Genomic DNA, 23,232 nt, shown 5'->3' with positions numbered 1-23,232 from the left:
CTGACTTATAAAGCCCTAAACTGCTTAGCTCCAGTCTATTTAACGGATCTTCTATCGCCCTATAATCCATCGCGCTCTTTAAGATCGCTAAATTCGAGGCTTTTGGTTATACCTAGGATATCTAAGTCCACCAAAGGAGGGAGAGCATTTTCACATTTAGCTCCAAAACTCTGGAATAGCCTTCCTGATACTGTTCGTTGCTCAGATTCGCTCTCCCAGTTCAAAACTAGATTAAAGACGCATCTCTTCAGCCAGGCATTCATATAAATGTTTTAATCTTACAGTTAAATCCGGCCTCTAGTTCATAACCGCCAGAGGAGAACTGGCCCCCGACTGAGCCTGGGTTCTCCCAAGGTTTTTTTTTTCTCTCCATTGGGTCACCTGATGGAGTTTTTCGTTTCTTTGCCACTGTTGCCTTTGGCTTGCTCAGTTGGGGATATTCAATTTAATGAATCAATTAATAATACTATTGATTAGCATTACCAAACATGGACGTTTTATTATTATTTTAATTTAATACTGTGAAGCTGCTTTGATACAATCTGTATTGTGAAAAGCGCTATACAAATATTCTTGACTTGACTTGACTTCATTGTCATTCTGTTTACCACACATTAACTCCTGGAAGAGCACAGAGCTACTTCTCTCATTCAGATGTGACTGAAGGAAACTCTTTAATTCTGGAATTGTCAGTCCCTCATTGTTTACTTGTGTAACTTATATCAGAAGTACTGTCACCAATCTGCAGTAGTTGAAGGTTACGGAGGGAGATCATACTTTCCCTTTTTCCACCGCAGGGCTCACCAGCTACATTCACAGGTAAGTTACCGCTACTTTTGGGAGATTCTGCTTTACTTGGGTTAACCTCTAACTTGTATTGTGCTAATTTTGCCCTAACTCTTCATAGCAGTCTACCAATCGGTTATACTCCATCGGCTGTGTCTGCATGTCAGTGGTGTGTGTAAGTTGTTGTGGTGGTGTAAGTGACTCAGTGTCATGCAAAACCGTTTTTACATTCTGTTTCTGGATTATCACATCGGCATTGTCTTCTAACAGTAACAATTGAGACAACCCTCCATCTTTTAACTCTAGCAGAAAATCACTGTTCATGTACTAAACAATGTACTCAAAGCAACTCTTCTCATCAGATATATCCAACCTGTGCTTTCCTGGTGCTGCAGTTGGCTCCAGACAATCCACCAGGCTGATCAGTTAATCATGGGTGAGTTGATGAAGTCTTTTCTTGATTTCCCAAACTGTTGCTTTTCTCTCGCTCGAAGTCATCTTGTCAACAATCCATCTGCTGATGGGTTCACACTTGGCTTGTACCACACTGCACTACTCCTCCTCAGCCAGGAAAGCCTGTCACTGCCGTGCTTTGGTTCTCCTGCCGCCGTTGAGCTGCCCTTCATGGTCATCACCCGTCACCTAGCCCTTCTGTAGTCCATATGAATTTGGATTCAATTTGGAATTTGGAAACCTGCATACCAGCAGGTGGCGCTAGATCCCAGACGAGCCCCCAAAATATGTAGCACTGCCAGTCGGATGGTGGGCGTGCTACATTTGCGATACACAATTGTGGACATCAATAATTTTAGATCAGATTCCAATCGGACACACAAATAATCGGATTTGGACTGACAGTGTGAACGTAGCCTAACGGCCATTTCACACCACAAGCTTGAGTTTTGCGTCAGCTTCATGTCAGCATAACTACATTGCCACTGCAGCTGCGCAAGAGTATTTGTCACCGATGTTAGGGCCGAGGGTTATTTACCACACTCCGGAGGAGCAGACACCAGAGGACACCAAGAGGCAGACAACAGAGTGAATTTAAAAGGTAAGTTTTTATTAAGTTTAAAAAAAGGATAAAAGCAGGGGTGGGGATGTTCGTGGCTGTAGCTTTGGTGAGGTGAGGGAAGGGGGTGCTGGTGGGTACTTTCTCGTTCTTCAGGTAAGTATACTCCTTTCTAGGTGGGCTCGGGGGACAGACAGGGACTTCCCCCGTCGTCAGACTCGTTGAATAAGCTCGTGGGACAGACAGTGACTTTTCTCGTCATCAGACTCGTTGCATAGGCTCGTGGGACAGACAGTGACTTTTCTCGTCGTCAGACTCGTTGCATAGGCTCGTGGGACAGACAGTGACTTTTCTCGTCGTCAGACTCGTCGGATAGGCTCGTGGGACAGACAGTGACTTTTCTGGTTCGGATGTGTTGACGTGCTCGCAGAGCCACCTCTCAACTCTCAGCAGTAACTGCTTCTTTGTTTCATGCAAGGAACAGACAATTTGACAGTGAGACGGACAGTAGTAGGTGAGACAGAAAACGGGGATCGTTACCAGCCTTCGCTCTCGTTCTGTGTGTGATAGAACGGCATCGTTGAGGAAAATAGTGAGACTGGACTTTCTTTGGTGTGGAATACAGCAATCGTGAACTGTGGCAATATAGGTGAGTTGAGCTTTTCTCCTCCGCACCATGCACACAATCTTAGGACCCTGGACACAGCTGAGGGGACAGATCAGTTTGAAAGAATCTTCAAAGATATGGGTCAATTTGCATCCATCAGAGACTCAGAGAAAACACAGTTGTTTGATCTCACCACACTTATGCATAAATCACTCTTGTAAATCCTCACACGTGTTTGTTTCACTCTTCTAGACACTGCAAACTCACTCTATCTTCACAGCGATTAATCAACTCGTTTCTCTTCTCTTCATAGGGTGGATGATCCAAAAAATAGTGGTTTCAGAAGATGAACATGGGTTCAACGATCTTCCCAGCCATTACAGTTACTGTTCTTCGCTCTGTCAACAGGATAACACACACTGCCCACAAACACAGGTTAGTTGTACACGGGTGATGGCAAATCTTCACATTTGGTGTTCTCAGAAGGGTGAATCATAAACAGGTGCACTTAACTTTTCCTCGGTGAATCACATGAATCCTACAGCGGGTTTCCACTCTCTTTTCTGCCAGTCACTCTCCTTCTTTCTCTGTGCAGTTTTTCTCACTTACTTCGTTGCGTTGCTGTTTGTGGTTTCTTCAAAGACTCACTTATTGAGCATGCCTCGGGGGACCCAATATGGAACACCGATCAGGCTTAAAACCTCAACTTCCCTGCGCTTGCCGCTCACTGCCTGTGGTGTAATTAAGAAAGTTACAAGAGACTGTTTAATGTAGAATGCCTTTATTTTGAAGGTGTGTGTTTTATTTTGTAATTTGAATTTCTAGTGGGTGGATTCATTTCCTGTTGTGCTGCAGTTGCGGTCATGTTGAAGAGGCACATGTTGTAGTTAACGCCATCTCTATTCATCCATCTTTGTTCGGTAATGGGGCATCGTCAGTGAGTATATTTAATATAATAACTTAAGACCCCATTTAGGAGCAACATATTATTTGTTTGTGCTGAATTTATTTATTTGTTTACTTACCTGTATTTGGTTGTGTTTGTTATTTCAGTTTTACCTTTTCTTCATTAAAATTATCTGCCAAGTACAACACATCGCCTGTTCATTGGAGGGAAACTTTTTGAAGGAACGAGTTTAGCTTGCTGTTTCATGACAGATGAGAACAGTACAGTAAAATGACGTCCTCTGAGAAAAAGATGATTTCGGAGAAAGAACCTCAGTCTCAAGTTTCAATGGATGAGACCCCAAAAATACAAGACAACATGAAGATCGCTGATGCAAAATCACACACGTCATCTAGTGCACGTCGATCTACACGTTCTCAACGATCCATGGTCAACGTAGCAGCTGCTACAGCACGGGCAGAGGCCGAAGCAGCGAAAGCCAGAGCCTCCTTCATCAGAAAGGAAATGAAGATTAAAATCGAAAAAGCTCGTCTAGAGGCAGAATTAGATGCGCTCAAGCAAGAGGCAGAAGCAGAGGCAGCTAATGCGAAGGCCATTGTCATGGAAAATGCTGCCGTCGAATTACGCTCTCAAGGGAGCCAGGGGGACTTTGAGTCATTACCATCGCAAAGTCCACAAGACAAAGTGAGTGAATATGTGGAAAGGCACTCACAATGGGATGATTTGCACCCAGATGAGCAGTTTGATATACGTCAACAGAGGCCATCTGCCCTGTTAACGTTGGATAAAGAACGCGGCTCCATTTGTCAAGCATTTGAGTCCCTCAGTCCTAAACCACAGCACTCTTATGGAGATTGTGACATGCCAAAACACTCAAGCCCACGTCAGGCACATCTCCATCACTCTAAGTTATATCAGCCGGACGGCTACCAACATACCCCTAAGCTAGATAGCCAGCAGCGTTCCAGTCAGCAATTTCAAAGCCTACATCAGAAAATCAAGGTTGAAGAAAGGCGACAAGTTCATACTTCAGATCATAAAAAGCAACAAGTGTTCAGCCACTATGCTCCTTATGCCTCCCCTGGCCAGGATCTAAATAGCAACACATCAGACTTAGCTAAGTTCCTAATAAGAAGTCAGCTGGTTTCAGGTGGTTTGACAAAATTTGATGATCAGCCAGAAAACTTCCTCGGCTGGAAGTCAACATTTATAAGTGTCGTAAAGGGACTTGATCTCTCTGCCCACGAACAAATTGACTTGCTCATAAAATGGCTAGGTCCCGAATCAAGTTATCAAGCTCGCAGGATGAAAGCTGCCAACGTCCGTCAACCATTGCTGGGTCTCAACCTCATTTGGGAAAGACTGGATGAACTTTATGGTGCTCCAGAAGCCATAGAGAAGGCTTTGTTCGCAAAACTGGACAACTTCCCAAGAGTAGGCAACCGCGATAACCACAGACTTCGAGAACTTGGGGATTTACTTTGCGAACTTGAAGCTGCTAAGGAAGATGGTTATCTCCAAGGATTAGCCTATCTGGACACGGCAAGGGGAGTAAGTCCCATTGTAGAAAAATTGCCCTTCCATTTACAGGATAAATGGATGACATTTGGATCAAAATATAAGGAAGATCACAGGGTACATTTCCCACCCTTTTCAGTCTTCTCTGAATTTGTAAGGAGACAAGCCAAGGCAAGAAACGATCCAAGTTTTTATGTGACCAATACAGTTGCACCCACTCTGAAAAAGGAGAGGATGGGGAATCTCAATTACAAGAATCCTGTGTCTGTGCACAAGACAAGTGTGAGCTACAAGGGAACAACTACAGATACAGATGGGAACCAAACAGAAGACGTGAACACGCTATGTCCCATACATAAAAAACCACACGCGCTTAAGAAGTGCAAGAGCTTTCGAGCTATGCTCTTGGATGACAGGAAGAAATTCCTAAGGGATAAGGGAGTGTGTTTTCGCTGCTGTGCTTCAGTCTCCCATCAGGCAAAGGACTGTGGCGCTTCAATCAAATGCGTAGAGTGCGGAAGTGAACGTCATGTGGCTGCACTGCACTTTGGTCCTGCTCCAAGACAGTCAAAGGAGCTGATCTCTTACAAGGATCGGAAAAGCTCCGAAGAGCAGAGCCCTTCCGAGGTTCATGGCGGGGAGCCAGTCACCACCCCCAATGATGAACAAATCCTAGCGGCTAAACCACTGTGTACACAAGTTTGTGGTAAAGGCTTCAGAGGAAAGTCGTGCTCGAAGATATGTCTGGTTAATGTTTATCCTGAAGGTCGTCCAGAGGAGAGTAAAAGGATGTACGTGATCTTAGATGATCAGAGTAACGTCTCATTGGCCAAGACAGAATTCTTTGACACCTTTCAAATACAAGGACCACGAATACCATACATCCTGACTACATGTGCTGGGGTTGTCAAGGTGACCGGTAGAAGAGCTCATGGTTACATGGTTGAGCCACTCACAGGAGAGCTAAGTATCGCCCTTCCAACTCTAATAGAGTGTAATAATGTGCCAAACAGCCGAGCAGAAATCCCAACCCCAGAAGCAGCGTACCACCACAGCCACATGCGAGCTATGGTTGACCAAATACCTGCTCTCGATGACGCTGCAGACATCTTGCTTCTGTTAGGAAGGGACATTCTCCAGGTCCACAAGGTGCGTCGGCAGTTTAATGGCCCAGACAACGCTCCATTTGCACAGAAGCACGATCTTGGGTGGGTCATTGTCGGTGACGTTTGCCTGGGTGGAGCCCACACCCCTACAGAAGTAAACACATTTAAAACATGTATCATGGACAATGGCCGTCCCAGTTATATGCGTCCTTGTGAGAACCTTGTCAAAATTAAGGAGGATTTCAGTCAGACTCTTCATCAGAACAGCTCTCAACCTTGGCCTCATTCTCTGGAGCAGCAAGAGGGCCTCCTTGGTGCAACAGTTTTCCAAAGAACTGAAAAGGACAATCAGTTAGCACCTTCAATCGACGATTTGACCTTCCTACAGCTAATGGACAAGGGGTTTGTTAAGGATGAAAGAGGCAGCTGGGTGGCACCCTTGCCCTTTCGAAACCCAAGGAAGCCGCTCCCTAACAACAGGCAGCAGGCACACCAACGGCTTATGTCATTGCAGCGAGCTTTCCAGAAGAGACCCAGCATGAAGGAAGACTTCCTGGAGTTCATGCAAGGGATTTTGGATAACAACCATGCAGAGTTGGCACCACCACCAGAGGGAAGGGAAGTGTGGTACCTTCCCATTTTTGGAGTCTACCACCCGCACAAGCCCGGTAAAATCAGGGTTGTTTTCGATTCAAGTGCTTGCTTCGAAGGTGTCTCACTGAATAAGGTCTTGCTTCAGGGGCCCAATCTTAACAACGGTCTTCTGGGAGTTCTTCTTAGGTTCAGGAAGGAACCGGTTGCCATAACTGCGGACGTTAGGCAAATGTTTTATTGCTTCCTAGTCCAGGAAGAGCATCGAGATGTTTTGCGCTTTTTGTGGTTCAAGGACAACAATCCTGAAAGTGAAGTGGTGGATTACCGGATGAGGGTCCACGTGTTTGGAAACTCCCCATCACCTGCTGTGGCAACCTACGGGTTGAGGAGAGCAGCACAGGAGGGAGAGAAGGATTTTGGAAGGGATGTCTGTGAATTCATTAAGAAAGACTTCTATGTGGATGATGCCTTGCGGTCCTTTCCGACTGAGGTTGAAGCAGTTGATGTTCTAAAGAGAGCCCAAAATCTGCTGGCAGGCTACAACATAAAGCTCCACAAGATCACATCAAACAAGATCGATGTAATAAATGCCTTTCCCAAAGAAGATCGAGCCCAGGGTATGGAGACTCTGGACCTTGCAGTTGACGACTTACCCATCCAGCGCAGTCTGGGAGTAGCCTGGGATATGACAAGGGATACATTCACCTTTAACATTCCCAAGCCCCAGAAACCTTTCACGCGCAGAGGGGTTCTTTCGACCATTAACAGCTTGTTTGATCCTTTGGGCTTCCTGGCGCCTGTGACGGTCGAGGGCAGGCTCCTTCTACGAGAACTAGTCACTCAAGGTGCAGATTGGGACACACCTCTGCCTCAGGAGAAATTTGAAAAGTGGCAACGGTGGCAGGACTCACTGCAAGAGCTTAATGATCTGAACATCTGTCGCACCTATGCTACATGTTCACTAATTAAGGCCAAAGGTACTGAGCTATGCGTCTTTTCTGACGCCTCGGTAAAGGCAATTGCAGCGGTTGCCTACTTAAAGGTGGAAACTGACGAAGGTCGCACAGAAGTCAGTTTCGTACTCGGCAAAGCTAAATTGGCACCTCTGGTAGAGCTTACCATTCCGAGACTAGAACTCTGCGCCGCAGTGTTGGCCACAGAAATTGCGGACCAGATCAGAGAGGAAATAGGGCTTAAGCTGGACAGGATCACGTTCTTCACAGACAGTAAGATCGTGTTGGGTTATATAAGTAATGAATCGCGAAGGTTCTACGTATATGTAAATAACCGCGTGCAGCGCATCAGACAGTCCAGCCATCCAAGTCAGTGGAGATATGTAGCCACAGAAAAAAATCCAGCCGATCTTGGCTCGAGATCCGTGCCTGCAAGTCAGTTGCAAGGGACCAGTTGGTTGATGGGACCAAGATTTTTGTTGGAACCTGAGAAGTCGTCATCGGACATTATTGCCTTTGAACTGGTCAATCCAGACTCAGATGTGGAACTTCGTCCAAAGGTCACAGCGCTTTCGACAAAGGTCTCAGGAGAACAACTGGACACTAAGCGCTTTGAACGCTTTTCGTCATGGAGTCGACTGACAAGAGCCGTAGCTCGACTGTTACATGTGGCACAAAGCCTACACGAACCAGCACATGACGCAGAATGTGTTGGATGGCACTACTGCAAGAAAGGCGTTACAAGTGCTGAGTTAACCAAGGCAGAACACGTCATCATAAAGAGTGTGCAACGCGAGGTTTACGCAGAAGAGATGACATGCTTTGAAAGGAAACAAGACTTACCTGGGAGTAGTCCTCTAAAGAAGTTGCATCCTGTGAGAGACAAAGAGGGTCTGCTACGTGTAGGAGGACGCATCATCCATTCAAACCTACCTGAAGATGAGACTCATCCCATCCTTATCCCTGGCAAGCATCATCTTGCTGTGTTACTTATTCGCCATCACCACGAACAGGTTAAACACCAGGGAAGGCACTTCACAGAAGGCGCTGTGCGTGGAAGTGGCCTATGGATAGTGGGAGCAAAAAGAGCCATCAGCAGCCTTATCTACAAATGTGTGACGTGCAGAAAATTGCGTGGCAGGTTGGAACAGCAGCAGATGGCGGACCTTCCCCCAGAGCGCCTGCAGCAAGAGCCTCCATTTACCTATGTAGGGCTGGACGTCTTTGGGCCTTGGGAAGTCGTGGCACGCCGGACTAGAGGTGGAAGTGCTAACAGCAAGAGGTGGGCGATATTGTTCACTTGTATGTCTACAAGAGCTGTCCATGTAGAGGTGATTGAGTCGATGACTGCTTCAAGCTGCATAAATGCCCTCCGCAGGTTTTTCTCAATCAGGGGACCAGCAAAGCAGATTAGGTCAGATCGTGGGACAAATTTTGTTGGTGCTACCAACGAGTTAAAGCTTGCCACAGACGCTCAAGAGGACAGTGTCAATGCTTACCTACTCAGTAAAAGGTGCACGTGGGTCTTTAACCCCCCGCATGCGTCTAACATGGGAGGCAGTTGGGAGCGCATGATAGGAACGGCACGGCGGATACTGGATTCAATGTTGCTCCAAGAAGGGAGGTTGAAGATTACCCATGAAGTCCTGTGCACATTGATGGCAGAGGTCATGGCCATAATTAACTGTAGGCCATTGATACCAGTCTCCTCAGACCCGGAAGCGCCGCTGATACTTACACCAGCAATGCTGCTTACGCAGAAGATTGGGACTCCACCAATTCCTCCTGGGAACTTCTTGGATACCAATCTATTGAAACATGAATGGAAGAAAGTTCAGGCGTTAGCAGACACATTCTGGGCAAGATGGAGGCTGGAGTACTTGAATACACTTCAGAGCAGACAAAAGTGGCATACCAAGAAGCCAAATCTCAAGGATGGAGACATAGTGCTGCTAAAGGACAAACAAGCAAGAAGGCATGAATGGTCAATGGGGGTAATAGCAAAGGCCTTTCAGAGTGATGATGGGCTAGTAAGGAAAGTGGAAGTAAAGGTGGCCTCCCACCAACCCCCCAGGAATTACCTGAGACCGGTCTCTGAGGTCGTTTTACTCTTGGAGTCAGAGGTTGTTTAGGTTAAAGTATATATGGCATCCTACAGATGCCAGGCGGGGAGTGTGGTGTAATTAAGAAAGTTACAAGAGACTGTTTAATGTAGAATGCCTTTATTTTGAAGGTGTGTGTTTTATTTTGTAATTTGAATTTCTAGTGGGTGGATTCATTTCCTGTTGTGCTGCAGTTGCGGTCATGTTGAAGAGGCACATGTTGTAGTTAACGCCATCTCTATTCATCCATCTTTGTTCGGTAATGGGGCATCGTCAGTGAGTATATTTAATATAATAACTTAAGACCCCATTTAGGAGCAACATATTATTTGTTTGTGCTGAATTTATTTATTTGTTTACTTACCTGTATTTGGTTGTGTTTGTTATTTCAGTTTTACCTTTTCTTCATTAAAATTATCTGCCAAGTACAACACATCGCCTGTTCATTGGAGGGAAACTTTTTGAAGGAACGAGTTTAGCTTGCTGTTTCATGACAGATGAGAACAGTACACTGCCACTGCTGCAATCCACTCGAGAAGACCGCCAGAACCTTCCTTCCCACTGTGCTTCAAGCCCCTCTCCTTATACTCCTTTTTCCCGGGCGTGTGTTTCAATGAAGCGCCAATCATTGACTTCAGCTGGCGCTCATTATAGTTGGCGGCCATCATGTGTAAACCAAAAGCCAGCCCGGTGTTACACCGGCATTTCTTCCCCCTGGCAACGAGTCAAATTTTTTTTGTTCCGGGTTTGTTCACCCGGTGACATATTCACACTGGAAGCATTTGCGTCACAGTAGCGGCTCCAAGGATACATACAAGTAGGCATTTTTTTATAAAGACAACTATAAATTTGTTTTTAGAAGTTGGTCATTGATGGTCTTGAAAGTTTGTTTAGACGGGGAGGTGAACAACATTTGCATGTAAATTGTAAACAACAAACACAATCAAGAAAACAGTTCCGATCATGTCGTTTTAGTCATACTTCGATATGTTTACAAGTTTTTTTTTGTCTTTGCAGACAAAAAAAAACCGCACAGTCGGGTTTGATTTGGGTAGTGCTTGCCTATACCTGTGTATTACATAAACTAAAATAAAGTTTATATATCATATTTTCTGCATAGTATACTTTAGTTTTTTTTATAACACACCATACTTTCATCCAAGCTGAATAATTAAAAACAACTTTAAATGGGTAAATCTTTAAGAAATATATTTTTGAGTCTTCATTTTCTTTTCTGACATACTCCAGTTCTACCAGAAAGACTCGGGAGAATTATTTCAACAATCGTACATTTATTGACAGCTCAGCAAGCCCCGTCCGTAGTGCATAATCCGAGGGTATCGGATCTGCAATTCCTGCCTGAAGATGAAGGCAGGGGCGCAGCCGACCCCCTGCAAGGTTTGGGAAGGGACCATCCTGGTGGTGGTGGGGAGGATGGAGGTGAATGGAAGCGTCAGCATCTGCGAACTCAAACATGTGTAAGTACTGAGCTTTTATACAGTGAGCATGAGAATATGATTGGATAGAAGTGAAGCAAAAGATGACGTAGTAATTGAGTCTTCCCGGCAGAACTTATGCTAAAGCTTTCATTTCTTGATAAAACACACTAGACATGCTTATTCAGTAAGATTGAGAGTGTGTAGTGAATTAATGGTGATTGGGACATAAGGTTGAATGGGACAGTATAACTGCAGAGTTTATTTTCTCTCCTGATGAGTGAAAATAAAAAAAACTTTTTGGCTCAGCTTTAGTTGTGAGACCACATAATCAAAATTGCATGCTCTCATCGGTGTGACATCACGTGGGTGGGCGGAGCAAAAATCAAACAGAAAGTTGACCCTGCAATGCATGAGGTGAGGAAAATGACATTAGCTTTTGCTAGTTTTAATAATAAGGTCATACAATTGTCATAGCAAATATATTGCAAAAACCTTGGATTAAAACATGAATATGATGTATGGCTACTGCAACAAAAGCAGTAAAACATAGTTAATATGTTTCTGTTTTCAGAATTAGGTGGTTTTTGTTTTGTCCCATCCAACCAAACACAATTTCATTCAGCATTCAAACAGCGCGTCACGTTCGGGTACAACAGTCAACACGATGAAACTCACTCCACAACCCTCTACAATGCAAGAAAATTTCACTCTGGGTCTGGGTGACTAAATAATGTCTGTAATTAGCCATTGGCTAATAAATTCTTAGATGTTACTCGCCAGTGTGTGTGTTAGATGCCAAGTATTAGTTTAGCAGAGATATATTTTCACTCGCGACACGACTGATGCATGGTGTTGCAATCAGTCTTCTCCATCTCCGACTGCTTATACATTATTGACCGGTGTGGTTCCCTAACTCGTGGCCATGAGAAATATATGTCGTTCTCTCAAAATATGAAGTCGTGGCCACGAGAAAAATATATTGTTCCCTCAACATATGATCTCGAGGCCACGACTTTACATCGCGTGGCCACGACATAGCCTACTGTAATGATGTCGTTACCTCAACAAAATGATCTCGTGGCCACGATTTATTTTCATGTTCCCACGACTTAATATGACTTTCCCACAAATTAATATCTTGTGGCAACAACATATTATCACGTTCCCACGAGTTTATATGTTGTGGCCACGACAAAAATAAGTTAACCGAATATGTCCCCTCCCTGTCACCACCGTACTAGGCTAACTGGGACTTGTCATTGCACTTGTTGCTGCTATTGTTCTCTTAATTGGTAAGTCACTGTGGCGAGCAGGACGAGGTCGAGGGTAGGTTAGGGGAAAATAGGTTTCCATTAAAGGGCACCTATTATGCAAAATTCACTTTTACATGGTGTTTGAAAATAAATGTGTGTTGGCAGTGTGTGTACACAACCACCCTATAATGATAAAAATCCAACCAGTGTTTTTTTTTAAATCCCCATAAATCATAAGCACTGTCTCACTAAGAACCTCTTGTTTTTCTCCACAAATCTCCTTCCAGGTTTGTTTTCACAGATGCATTAAAATGTAATGTATTGAAAATAATAATAATACACAAAAATATTGATTTTTATGAGAAGGGTTTACTGGAATGCTTCTAAAGCAGAAAAACACAATATTTATTGTTTGTCAAATTCATGTAAATCACTGAAATATTATCACTTAATGAAATTTTTTTGATTAAGGCAACATATGTTACACAATACAGAGATGACTAAAGTTAAATATTTTACATTTACTTTTAATGTTCAATGGTTGAAGGGTGATTTCAATAATATCATCTCATTGTACCCAGTTTTTGAAAATGGATATTATTGCATTCACAGAGCAAACCTTTTGCTGATTGTTTACAGATGAATAGAAGTTACTCCCATAATTTGAGCAGAGTCATGGGACAGAGGAAAAAGGTGGATACATTCTTGAACAAGCCCCACTGCATAAAAGCTTTATGTCTAGCAATGTTATCTATGTTGGTTTCCAACACCTTTTTGCCACATTATTTAAGCATCTCTTTATTAATTTTGTTTTGTATCAGTCATTGAATAAACTTGCCTAAAGGCCAGGCAAATTAGGTACATTTTTCACTGACCTGAAAAGTTGACCAGAAAACTTGTTCTTACATATCATATTGATTTCTCATAATCACACATAAACACACAAACTGTTCTCATTTGTTTCTGTTGTACTGTACGTGTTTTAATTTTATAATAATCACTTAGCAATTACCCTTCAAAACCTACCAATTCACAAAATTAACGGAATGCATAGCTGATATAAAAAATTGGATGACTAGTAATTTCCTACTACTAAATTCAGAAAAAACTGAGATTCTAATTATTGGACAAAAAACTTCCACACGGAATAACCTAGAGTACTGTCTAACACTTGATGGCTGCTCTGTCGGTTAGGAACCTGGGTGTGCTCTTTGATACCAATCTTTCATTTGAAAGTTATGTGTCTAGTATCTGTAAAACCGCTTTCTTCCATCTTAAAAATATATCTAAATTACGTCATATGCTCTCAATGAATAATGCAGAACAATTCATGCGTTCATGACCTCAAGATTATTGTAATGCTCTACTGGGTGGTTGCCCTGCACACTTAATAAACAAACTACAGCTGGTCCAAAACGCAGCAGCTCGAGTTCTTACCAGAACCAGGATGTATGACCATATTAGCCCCGTTCTGTCAACACTGTATTGGCTGCCTATTAAACATCGTATAAATTTTAAAATGTTGCTGATTACTTACAAAGCACTAAATGGTTTAGCTCCGCAGTACTTGAGCGAGCTCTTAACGCATTATAGTCCTTCGCGTCTATTGCGATCTCAAAATACAGTTAATAATACCTAGAATATCAAAATCGACTGCTGGCGGTAGATCCTTTTCCTATTTAGCACCAAAACTTTGGAACAGTCTTCCTAACATTGTCCGGGAAGCAGACACACTCTGTCAGTTCAAATCTAGACTAAAAACACATCTCTTCGGCCTAGCATACACATAACACATTGTAGACTTCTATAATTCAATGTTAGGCTGCATAGTTTAGAACAGCCAGGACCGGGAAAACTTCCCGTAAATCCTGATGTACTTGGTACATCATAAGAAGGATGGCGTCTACGCTAATATTAGTCTCTCTGTCTATCCCGAGGTTTACCGCTGTCCACCGGAACCAGGCCGTATCCAGATCTGATGAAGGACCAGCGCCAGGACACGACAACGCCGCTGACCTGAAGTGTCAACCAGTCTCTCCTCCTCTCCACTCCGACTTCACCCAACCGGAACTGGACAAATACTCTGATTCATTTTGAACTTTTGACCTGTAATGCTCCTGAATCATAATCATACACTGTTCACTCATTGGCCAGAGGAGAACTGGCCCCCGACTGAGCCTGGGTTCTCCCAAGGTTTTTTCTCCATTCTGTCACCTGATGGAGTTTTGGTTCCTTGCCGCTGTTGCCTTGCTCTCTGGCTTGCTTATTTAGGGACATTTAATATTCAACAATATTATAGATCTGCCTTAAAGGTGGACGATGATGAAATTGTTTTTTTTGTATTATTTTCATGTTATCACTGTGAAGCTGCTTTGATACAATCTGTATTGTAAAAAGCGCTATATAAATAAAGGTGACTTGACTTGACTTGACTTATACAAATCAATAACTAAAAAATTTTCAAGTCCAAAAAAATGGCTCATATTTAAAACTTTTCAAAATAAATAAAACAATATACCCCATAAACTTGCAATGAAGGAGGGGCCCGAGCCAGATCTAATGAATCTCATAGAGAGACTTTGGTGTGGGCTCATTTGACTTGGGCCAGTACTTAATCACTTAGCAATTACCCAGCACACTCTAGCAACAGCATAGCAAAATGCTAACAACCACTGAAAACACCTTAGCAACTGGATAGTAACACTATTGCAAGCACCCAGAACAAGTTTGAATGGGCATGCACCATTGTATGTTACTTTTTCCATTTTTGAGTTTTTACTAAATGTATTTCCAAAATTAACTTACTTGCTTATTGCTAGAACATTTTCTAAATAATTAACATTAATTAAAATGAACTGTATTTTTTCCTGGGCAATAATGATGTTTGTATGCAATGTTATGTTTCTATAAAAAACTATATAATAATAATATATAAGAACATGATTTACACACAGCAAATATTGTGTTTTGAGTTCTAAAAATACATTTTACAAATTAAAGAAAAGTGAATTAAGTGTTTTAATATATGTTTCAATATATTTACTGCCAATTAGTAGTCAAAAAAATATGTTTTACCATCATGCATTCAATACTAATTGGCTTTGAGTAATAAATTACATTTGTCATTCCATGCAAAAGTCAGATGTTATTGAATAAATTAAATATGCTATGCTTTAAGGTCTTTACCGCATTCAAAGCCATTTCCTTAATGTTTCAGAACTTGGCATCCTATTTGCACGTTCCTGCAAATGTTGCCAAATGCCAACCGTGACGACTGCCCTGTTGTGCCCTGCAGCTCAGTCTTGTCCGAGCCAAACAGTCTACATAAGCATGTACTATATATACACTTGCTCTCTTCCATTTCTCTTACAGGACGTGTTATATATGCCTGTGTGATGTAAGTGGCTCAAAAGGAATTCAGAGGGTGGGGTCAATCCTTGTGCAATTATGGGAAATACTAGAAAAATATAAGGGAAAACATAGTACGTTTAAAAATGTAACGCTATTCTGAATGTTGTCAATGTCAGTAATGTTTACAACCCTGCCTGAAACTAAATTAAAATGTAGTCAAAAAGAGGAGAAATATGTGAGACATTTTCAAGGTATGGTAGAGGCAAGCTAATTTTGTAAGGGACTGTAGTGGGAATGACCAGTACATGTGTTTGTAAAGTACATTCAGGCCTGAATTGCAATGCCCTCAGAGTGAATGAATTGTATGCCAGTACTGTCAGTAACATGCCAAAACGTATTAGAGAAGTATATCCAGCCAGGCAGCTTGGCTTCATAGACTCTTTAACATTTAAAACACATTAAGATGAGAGGTTGACAACTTCACACCTGCTGTGTTTTTAACTGTTTTGGAATAGCTCTCATTGTACAAATAGTCTGAGTTCAGCAGCTCATCAAGACTTTACAGCAATAATTGATAGCCACAAATAGCCAACAACTATAAAGCTTCTCATCACTCACAACCCTAAATACCTTCAGGGTATATAGTGTTTAGCTCAGAAATAAACAGATAAAGCAGAACATGATTTACACACAGCAAATATTGTGTTTTGAGTTCTAAAAACTAAATTTTACAAATTAAAGAAAAGTGCATTAAATGTTTTAACACGTTGAATGTTAAAACTCATGGAATTTTACTTTGTTATCATTTCTAACTTTTTTAATCAAAGTTAACATTTTAAATGATCCACAAACTGAATAATTCAGCTGCATACGGTTGCAATAGAAAGAATAATCTACATTTTCTTTAAGACTTAAATGTTTGAATATTTTGTTTATCATGTTTAAAAGGAAAAATGTTTAATATATTTTTATCAAGACAATCATCAAGACATCCAAAGTTTGCTTTTATTGGTCGTGTTCCATACAAGGTCCTGAATTATGATACATGGGTGCAGTGACCCCAATCAAACGACTCCTGTCCTGACACGTGAAAAGCGTCTGAACCGGACACCCATATTCCTCTATCTGGTTTCCGCTGTCAAAGCTGCATTTATTTCTGACCATGCCAACTGCTAACATGGACATGAAAATGATAAAGAAAGTTTAAGGTGGACCCAAAAAGGGGGAAAAAAAACAGTCATCCTGTTGACTGATACATTTAGACCACATTTTAGAATGACAGTGAAGACAAAAAAATTGAAGTATGGCTATTATGCAGTGGATTAAAATCACAAAACTAGATTATTTTAAGTAATGGGTCCTTAATGGGTGCATTTTCTTCACTCTTGTCCAATTAATTATTTAATTATTTCTTAAATTCATTTTTATATTTGTAATAAGTCATTTAGACTTATTACAAATATAAAATTAATTTAAGAAATAATTCAAGCACTGAAGTATATATCTTTAGATTTAAAGGGTCAGATTACATGCAGTGTATCAGAACTTTTGGCTGGAACTGTAAAAGAGAATCAAATATAACCTTTTTTTATTTAGAAATATTAGCGTGCTCCCTCATGTGGTCAAGTAGTGTAACTGGATGGTGAATGTTACTCACTAGCAACCATTTATAATGGGAAGACAGACAAAGTAGTATTCTGCCAAGGGGTGTAATGGGAGCTTAAAATAGCAACATTCTCTATCCAAATATCAGCAGGTTGTTTGTCTCATTGGAAACAATTACTACGCAGAATTGTAATAAAGGGATACTTCACCGATTAGCATTAACGGGATACTTCACCGCTGGAAAGATGAATGTGCATTTTTGGGTCATGTATGTTGTAGAAATGTGAAATTATTTTAGAAGTTGGTGCCTTCTAGACTGAGAAAACCCAGAAAATGTATTTTTGGCTCCCAGAATGCACTTGCTTCGCTGCCCTACGAGGCCACGCCTACCAGTTACAGAGCACAATATTGAAACAATTGACCCTTCGCAGGGAGCTTGATTGACAGATGATCTGACCAATCGTACTTCGCCATCTGCCATTTTGTCCGACAAAGCAGTCAGGAGAATTAGTAGATTAACCTGAGATTAACATGGGAGGATTTGAACTTGAAAAACGGAGTGTACTGACACCTTTCCGCGGTTAAAACAACATTCATTCTTATGTTCATTCATGTTTATTTGATGGTATAAATGAACTAGAAGGAAGAGATGATCGGTTCACAAGCAGCTTTAACTGATGCTCTAGTCTACAGCGATCTGTCAGACACATTAAAAAGCCACAAAACGGTATTTATTGTTTACATTTCTTTTTTTTTTAAATTACCAAATTTGAGAAGTGAGACTTTGTTTAATATGTTTAATATCAAAAGTAACCGAAAAGTAACCTGGTCTGTCCTGTCTGTCAGCGCGTTGTCAGTGTCCTCTCTGCTCCGTGATGTATTTTTCACTGCGTGAGAACATGGGAGGCGTAGGAGCGGCGTAGCTTGTCGGACATAGCGACAGTAACTAAGGGTGGCGGGTCTTTGTGAATGGTCAATTGATACGAAATAGGCTACTAGTTGACGAAACTTTTTAAAAAGACGCCGTTTTATCTTAAATCTCCGTGACGAGTCTGCCCGGGCTCTTCCTCCTGACCGCCGAGCAGGTCTCGCTCCTCTGCTGCAGCGGGCTCTGCAGCAGAGGTTCCTCCATCGTCCGCGGCTGTTCCTCGCTGTGTTGCAGCTCGTGCGGGTGGTCACGAGCGTCGGATTTACACGCCGGATTTCGGGATGTCCGGGATTCGGCTTTTGGTTTCTGCGGTCGCCTTTCATTATGTTTACATGCACGCCTTTTGATTCAATCGGACTGAATTAATTCGGTGAATCTGAATGTAGTGTTTACATGAACGAGAAATCGGTTGATGTGCGTTTTAGCATTGTGAAGCAGAATGCATGACATGCAAAGCTGGCACGTACGTGTCAGGGTCAAATAATGTAATAATATAAGCGTAGTGAATGGCGACTGTGGAAAGGAGCCGAGTCCCGGACATTTTGTGCGATCTTGAGGTCTGGTCTGGTGCGCGGGTCCGGTGCTTGTGGCTGCCTGTGTGGGCCGCAGTGCAGCGGGAAGCAGTTGGGATGGTGGGTGAGTGGGAGGCGGCCGGAGGAGCAAGACCTGCTTGGCAGTAGCGAGGAAGAGCCCGGGCAGTACCGGCCGGACATGTCCGGGAAAACAGGACATGTCTTGTTTGTATATTCTGTGAGTGAAATCCCACCCACTATAGGCATGTTGAAAACATGTGGAACTAGCTCCTTCTACTGAATGTAGTTTTTAGCCTCTGGACAGGAAATACTCAGATGACGCAAAATGACGGTTTTTCATCATAGGAAGATTTTTTCTAGACAAAAAATATCTCGTCTCAGGGGGACATGAGGCAGGGAAGCATGGTAATTTGAAAATACTACAGGTTTTCTACTAATACAAAGCTTAATGCTAATCTGTGAAGTATCCCTTTAAGCTTTGTAGAAACCCAGTAGTATTTCCGAATGACCGTGCTCCCCTGAGTGGCAACTGCAGAAACAAAAGCCAAATCCCGGACACCCAGGGCGATCCCGAAATCACGGCCGGACACGTCCGATGCTCGTGGCTACCTGTACGAGCCGCAATACAATGAGGAACAATTGCTGATGATGGAGGAACAAGAGGAGGCCGGAGCAGCTGCTGCAGCAGAGGAGGAAGAGCCCGGGCAGACTCAAGCTGGGCCAGACTAACTTGTCATGGAGACTCACGATAAAACGGTGTCTTTTCAGTTTCAAATCAACTAGTAGCCCATTTGCACCAATTCTTCCGATACTGCCCTCTGTAACCGGAAGGAATGGCTTGGGAGTGGCCTCGTAGGGCAGCAAAGCAAGTGCCTTCTGGGAGTTGTTGTCTTTCATCCACATGAGCCAAAAAATAAATTTTCTGGCTTTTCTCAGTCTAGAAAGCACCAACTTCTAAAATAATTACACATTTCTAATATTTAAATAACCCAATTTAAATACACATTCATCTTTCCAGCAGTGAAGTATCCCTTTAAATCCTATAATCGAATATAACACCCTTCCCTCCCATTTTTAAGGTGATACAATATTGATTTGGATTTGAGCAGTGTAACAGGAAATATACAATACACTTCTAACTACATGTATTTGTTAATAATACTGTAGCGCTTACTCTCTGGCTATTAACTAGTAGAAGAATAAACCCCTTGTTATATGCCAATCTATGGACCAGCGTTTCAGAAGAAATAGATTCGCTTAGTTGATGAACAGATAAAATAAAATAAAAATATGGATATGCATTTCTTTTTTCAACCAGAATGTAACTTCCCAAATCTTACTATGGTTTCTTTTGGTTCTTTAGGTCTCCATTTTTTTTCCTTTGGGTTTCAACAAAGTAAACCCCAAATAAACAATATGCAACCCAATTTAACAACAAATATTTTTCAATTGAATTGAATCAGAATGTTCAGTCTTTGTGAAGAGATTTCTTTGAAAAGTCTGTAAAAAAAGGTACTTTATCTGTTGATGATGAAAAAGGTCTCCATCCGAGAAAAGAAAAAAAAGATGAGGAAAATAATTATTTTTCCTACCATTCACAGTTCAATTCAGTGCAAATACTTGATTTCCTCAACTGAAAGATCCAAGAACAACTCAAGGGAGGCTTGCCAGTCCAAACCCTCCTCAGAACTACTGGAAGGCCAGGCACCAACACAGCATCACATCAGAAAGAGGACATCAAGCGAATTTGGAAAAAGACAGAACCACAGGGAACGAGGGTTACATCCGTAACCGAGACGTTATCCTCTTCGAAAAGTAGTAAAACGAGCCAATGGCAAGCAAATGCCTTGGGTCTGCTGAATTTGCATAGCGTAACTCCGCCCCCACCTCGTGGGTATAAAGGAAGTGCGCCGGCAGATATGCAGATATGCAGATATGTTTCTTCGCTGAAGGAGCCAAGACTGAACTCAGGCTGTTCCAGCGGTACAGCGGAAGTGGCAGGAAGACGAGAATATCACACGTATCCAGTCCGTGGAGTGGAATGGCGAGCAAGCGAAGACACCTGAGCGGGTCCTAGTACCGGCTTGGTTGACGCGAGTACATGGGAGGACACTGGCTCCACTCGGAGATTATAGAATCTGGTGAATGTGTTGGGTGTCGCCCAGCCTGCAGCTCTGCAGATGTCTGTTAGCGAGGCGCCATGCGCTAGAGGAGGCCACACTCCAGGTGGAGTGGGCCGTCACACCAAGGGGGCACGGTCGACCTTGCTGCTGGTAAGCCAAAGCAATGGCGTCCACTATCCAGTGAGACAACCTTTGCTTGGAGAGAGCCTTTCCCTTCAGCTTCCCACCATAACAGACAAAGAGCTGGTCTAAGGTCCTGAAACATTGCGTTTTGTCTACGCAAGCACGTACTGGACAGAGCAATGCCAAGGCTGGGTCTGCCTCCTCCAGGGGCAGCGCTTGCAGGTTCACCACCTGGTCCCAGAAAAGAGTGGTGGGAACCTTGGGCACATATCCAGGCCGGGGTCTCAGGATCACGTGAGAATAGGCCGGCCCGAATTACAGGCACGCTTCGTCTACAGAAAATGCGTGCAGGTCCCCTACCCTCTTGATGGAGGCCAATGCAACCAGGAGCGCTGTCTTGATTGACAGGAACTTAAGCTCCACTGATTGCAGAGGCTCAAAGGGAACACTCTGCAGGGCAGTTAGAACCACTGAGAGGTCCGAAGAGGGAACGAAAGGAGAGCGAGGAGGATTTAGTCTCCTCGCTCCTCTCAGGAACCTGATGACCAGGTCGTTCTTTCCCACGGACTTGCCTTCGACTGCGTCGTGATGTGCGGCGATAGCGGCAACATACACTTTCAGGGTGGAGGGAGACAGCCTTCGCTCCAACCCATCCTGCAGGAAGGAAAGCACGACACTGATCGGGCATGATCTGGGGTCTTCTGAGTGAGAAGAGCACCAAGAGACGAAGAGGTTCCACTTCAACGCGTAGGCATGTCTAGTGGATGATGCTCTAGCGGAAGTGATGGTAGCCACCACCGCTGGTGGTAGGGTACTCAAACCTACCTCGTCCCGTCCAGGAGCCACACGTGAAGGTTCCAAAGATCGGGACAAGGGTGCCAAAGGGTGCCCCGTCCCTGAGAAAGGAGGTCCTTCCTCAGTGGAATTGGCCAGTGAGGTGCTGTCGCGAGGAGTACAAGTTCGGAGAACCAGGTTTGGGCGGGCCAGTGCGCCGTAACCAATATGACCTGCTCCTCGTCCTCCCTGATCTTGCACAGGGTCTGTGCAAGAAGGCTCACTGGGGGAAACGCATACTTGCGGAGACCCCGCAGCCAGCTGTGCGCCAGTGCGTCCGTGCCGAGTGTGCCCTCGGTTAGGGAGTAAAACTGGGCGCAGTGGGACAAGTCGTGGGAGGCAAACAGGTCTACCTGTGCTTCCCCGAACTGATCTCAAATCAGCTGAACCGCCTGGGGATGGAGTCGCCATTCTCCCGGAAGAGGCTGAAGCCGTGAGAGCTCGTCGGCTGCACAGTTCAGGTCTCTCGGGATATAAATGGCTCGAAGCGACCTCAGATGCTTCTGACTCTAGACCACCTTGTCGGTTGATATACGCTACTGCCGCGGTATTGTCTGATCGGACTAGTACGTGCTGGTTCTTGAGCAGCGCATGGAAGCGGTGCAGAGCGAGACGTACTGCCACCAACTCGAGGCAATTGACATGCCATAAGCGGTGGGGTCCTGTCCAGGAACCCGCGGCAGCATGCCCATTGCACATGGCTTACCAACCCGTGGAAGAGGCATCCGTTGAGACAACAACATGCCTGGAAACTCGTTCTAAGGGTACTCCGGCCCGTAGAAAGCTGAGGTTCATCCACGGGGTGAAGGACTGACGGCAGGTCGGAGTAACTGGTACTCGGAATGTGCCTTGATGCCATGCCCACCTCGGGACTCGATCGCGAAGCCAGTGCTGAAGCGGTCTCATATGAAGCAATCCGAGCGGCGCTGCCACGGCTGCAGATGCCATATGCCCCAGGAGCCTCTGAAAAAGTTTCAGTGGAACCGCACTCTTGCCCTCGAATTTTCTCAGGCAAGTCAGCAGTGACTGCGCGCGCTCGCTCGTAAGCTGCACGCACATGGCGACCGAGTCGATTTCCGTACAGAGAAAAGAGATCATCTGCACGGGGCAAAGTTTGCTCTTCTCCCAGTTGACCCGAAGGCCCAGACGGGCTAGGTGCCGGAGCACTAGGTCCCTGTGTTCGCAAACCTGGTCCCGAGAGTGAGCTAGGATTAGCCAAGACGCGAGGAGACAGGGCCAGCCCGAATGGGAGAACCGTGTACTGGTATGCCTGCCCCTCGAAAGCAAACCGCAAGAATGGTCTTTGTCGAGGAAGAATGGAGACATGAAAGTAGGCGTCCTTCAGGTCGATCGCTGCAAAGCAATCCTGTGGCTGCACACATTTGAAAATGCGTTTGGCCGTGAGCATCTTGAACGGAACACCACGCATCTCTCAGCTCAGGGTGTGTTCCTGCTGCT

At 43.8% G+C, this 23,232-nt stretch overlaps 1 long non-coding RNA gene across 1 annotated transcript; it reads left to right on the top strand.

The window, feature by feature from the left end:
- Positions 1-2,281: 2,281 nt before the first annotated feature.
- On the top strand, positions 2,282-15,200 carry LOC306995679. Its single transcript, XR_013796911.1, has 3 exons — positions 2,282-2,447; positions 2,719-2,840; positions 10,888-15,200. It is a non-coding gene; the product is annotated as an uncharacterized lncRNA (long non-coding RNA).
- The last annotated feature ends 8,032 nt before the right edge of the window (positions 15,201-23,232 follow it).

The sequence above is a fragment of the Phoxinus phoxinus genome (genome assembly GCF_949152265.1).
Source record: "Phoxinus phoxinus genome assembly, chromosome: 3".
Lineage (NCBI taxonomy): Eukaryota > Metazoa > Chordata > Actinopteri > Cypriniformes > Leuciscidae > Phoxinus > Phoxinus phoxinus.
Note: the sequence above shows the minus strand (reverse complement) of the source record. Positions and strands in the feature narration are given on the sequence as shown.